Below are 3,826 nucleotides of genomic sequence, written 5' to 3'. Positions count from 1 at the left end.
GTTACACGAACACAAAAGCGCACGCACGCCGCAAAGTTTGCACACACACTTGAAAAAATGGTGCCCCGAGCTATTCACAACACTCGATGAAGTGAAAATATTTTGTTTGTTTTTGTTTCTTAGATCCATGATCGACAACAAAAACCTACCATACCGCGACAGGCACCACGCACGAGTGGAATTTTCCAATACTCACACCACGCCCGAAGGAAATTCTACGCTTCAACGAAAGAACTACACCAGAGCGCAACGGGTAACACCCCAGGCACGGCCAAGACAGGTAGTAAACAAACGACATAAAATGCGTTTCTTCCGACACAGCTGATGCGCCAAGTGGAAACACGACGCGCGGCTTGGGAAAAACGCCAACGTGGAAGAGGAAGAGTGAAGGCTAGCAACGGCACGGCAGGCAGGAGGTGGTGAAAGTGCAAAACAATCGAGCGCGCGTTCCCGCAGATCGTGTGTGTGGATCGAAAGCGAATCGAACGCGCTCTAGCCGCTCCTTGTCTCGCTCTGTTTCGCGCACACGCTCTCACTCACTCAACGCAAAATGCGAGCACTCCTATGCAGCTGATCCGAAAACGCATGGAACGGTAAACCAAACGCGAAAAGTAGGCCGCGCACGACCATTTTTTTGCAATGCAGACCTTTAATCGGCCCGCTTATGGGTGTGTGCAGTAATCGGTCACTAGGCAGGCTTGTTGCTAGGTAAATGCTGTGCTTTTGCTCACAAATGTCATGCTGGAATCGGTTGGTTTTGTATTTTGGCTCCACTTAATGACAAAAATTTACCACGAGGAAAACTTCACTCCCAGCAACTCACGGAAAAAACCAGCGTCAGAGTCGTGACGTGACGCGAACGTGTAAAAGACGAGACGGGACGACAAAACAAAAACACGCGTCCGCCGCCCAGCGAAAGAACATCGATAACAGCGCGACTACACATGGAGCACTGGTGCGAGGAACTGACAGTGCGATGCTCATACCCAGCGCAACAGGCCTTCGAAAGTGGCTAGCTTTAGACAGAGAAGGCATGAGGGCACCGAATGCAGAGTCAGAGTGTGAGCGATCTACCAGAAACAATAGTACGGCGGAGTTTGAGCCCCAGAAACGTTCAATAAATTAATCACCTTGTACTATTGGTGTAGTTGCGCTGTAATTCTTACTGGAACGGTAAGGTGCGTTAAGCCGGGCGCAAACGATCAAAATATTGCTATACAGAACCCTACAACAGTTGGGCCTATCGCGATGTCGCTTTGTATAACTTCATGGTACCGATGGACGGCAGCAATCTTAGTTTTCATCACGACACAAAACGGAAACAAACGCGTCCTTATATAGCGAATTTGTCAATTTAGATATCTTTGCTTATTTTTATATTACTAAAAAGAGAAAGCGTTTAACGAAATCGAAACCTGATTGAAGATTGTTATAGAACATAGCATATTTTTATTGTTAAAAATTCACAGTATTTCATCTTTCTGGTTAGATAGCAAAGGATTCTATCTATTCTTGAAAAAGCAAACCGTATTTCCGCTGTTATTGAGTTCATTTCTTAAAAGGTATACCATTGCACTTGTCTCGATTAATTAATTTAAAATTTTGTTGAATTTGTTTGTTAAAATAGTTCAGCAGTCCAAACTGTCTGTGAGGAATTTTTTAAAAGCATGTTGCAATGTATTAAATATTTCTATACCTAGAAATTGCAATACAATTATATGGATTTTTGTAGCAATAATGCAAAAATAGTAGAAAATATTCATCATCTTCTCTTTTTTCTGATACTTATCCAAATTGCATAAATGTAACGAAAAATCATCCCCATTTATACAGGCAAGAGACACAACAGACATTTTAATTCCCAAAAAAGACACAACGAACGAACCTGCAGTTTGTCAGACACGATTTTCTTTCTAATTACCCAGCTTATCAGCTTATCAGACACTTACCGATTTATCGTCATCGAAATCCCAATCGGGCGAACCCTGCCGTGCATCGGCATTCGTCGTGATGATAGGCGGCAAGCTGGTCGAAGCACTCGGAGAGTTTTGCGGTTCCTCCGGAATTACGGAGAACCGTCCACGCTGCAAAAACGGTGACGTCGGTCCGTAGTTTCCTGGGCGGGTGGGAGAAGCGCAAAAGGATGTATTTTCACGCGCCTCCATACACGTGCTCGATGATCCATGGTCAAGTTTCTAACTTACCAGTTTGCGGAATTAACCGGAACCGTCCTACGGTGGTTTCCGGTGGCCCGGCCGATGGTGCTGACACACGGAATCGTCCACGTCGTGTGCTGGCACCATCGTCGTAGCTTCCGGTTGCTCCTTCGTCACTTACATCTGAGCCGAGAGCGAAAAAAAAGTGTGCAACATAAAAGTTATCTATTTGTACATAATTAATTATCAAAAATCAACTGTCAATCGTGCTCTTATCGCTCATTCCATCGAACACCACAAGAGAAACGTTAGATAACGCTGGTTTGGAACAGAGATAAACCTAGAGACATATTCTGATATCAGAATAACTGACCATTGCATGCACCTTCAACTGGGTCACAGCGCGTGAAGATTGATAAACTGAAGCATAAACAGAAAATAGCACAATCGAAATACATTTGTCACTTACCTTCTTGTGACACCTTGCTGCTTGCCCGCCAACCACTGCCGGATGCCGTTTTGGAAGCTATGGTGACTAACCGTTATTGATAGACGAATCCGAACGATATTTGATGTGATAGCACTCTTTCCACTAACACGACTCTTCTTTTCACAACGGACACCAAACTCGACCCCAAACCCGGTAGGTTAAGGGTGTTTGAAAACTCTGCTTTTCTCACCGATCAGACAACACTGTTAAGCGAACAGATACGATAAGGCTTACACTAGATAAAACACAATTTATCGACAATTTTATCACCGCGATGTACTTTTTACTCGATACCGGAAGACGAACGATGCACACGCTTTTCCCCTCTTAACAACGACCACTGTGAAGAAAAACACCCAATAGAATGACAAACACTTCAGCTCACTCTTACGGTTGAATGTGGAATATTACTGCCCTTATACCGAAACCTACGCTAGGCTGATCACTTATCTGTCAAAAAAGTAACCTGATTTATCGTGGAAAAAAAAGCTCGCAACCAAATCATTGCACAAAATAGAACAATTACTACCTCTTCCAGGGTAGTCAGGACATCGCGTTTTCACTGTATCACGGTTATTGAACCAAAATCGTTGCCTCTTTCACAAGGGAACTGAGGAGGTACTTGAGCAGATGGCCAAGAGTCGAGTGACGTTTTTAATACACTTGCCTCTCGAAAGGCACCACGAAAAAGAAAACCATCAACACACAAACGCACATACGCGAGAAAATCGCGTTACTGACAATTTAAAATTGTTTCATTTCAGGTGAACCTGGCTTACCGTTCCTTTGAACGTCACACGAGCGCACCTTCGAAAGTGGTCTAGGGGCAGGTGGCAAAGAACTTGAGCTGCTGCCAAAATCGAGAAAAAACCCAAACCAACCCTACCACTACCCTTTTGACCGCGTTGACACGACAAACAGAACACACAGATACACTTCAATGCCCCGCGTTTTCCGGTGAAAATACTTTAGCCTTCCCGCCAGTGCCTACTTATCGGCACATTTCAACGATCACGTGCGCGCGCGCTTTGTTCGTAACCGTTACGGACCGTTACGGAGCGTTACCGGTGTCGGAACGGTTGGTTTGCAGCTATTTGCGAAGCAGCTGACGCAGGCCCTGGTTTGGGGGCGAGTTGCATGGACCAGTTGAGGAAGGTTAGTTGAACACGAGGGGCGGAGG

The sequence above is a fragment of the Anopheles nili genome, chromosome 2 (genome assembly GCF_943737925.1).
Source record: "Anopheles nili chromosome 2, idAnoNiliSN_F5_01, whole genome shotgun sequence".
Taxonomy (NCBI): Eukaryota; Metazoa; Arthropoda; class Insecta; order Diptera; family Culicidae; genus Anopheles; species Anopheles nili.
This window is presented reverse-complemented; position numbering follows the sequence as displayed.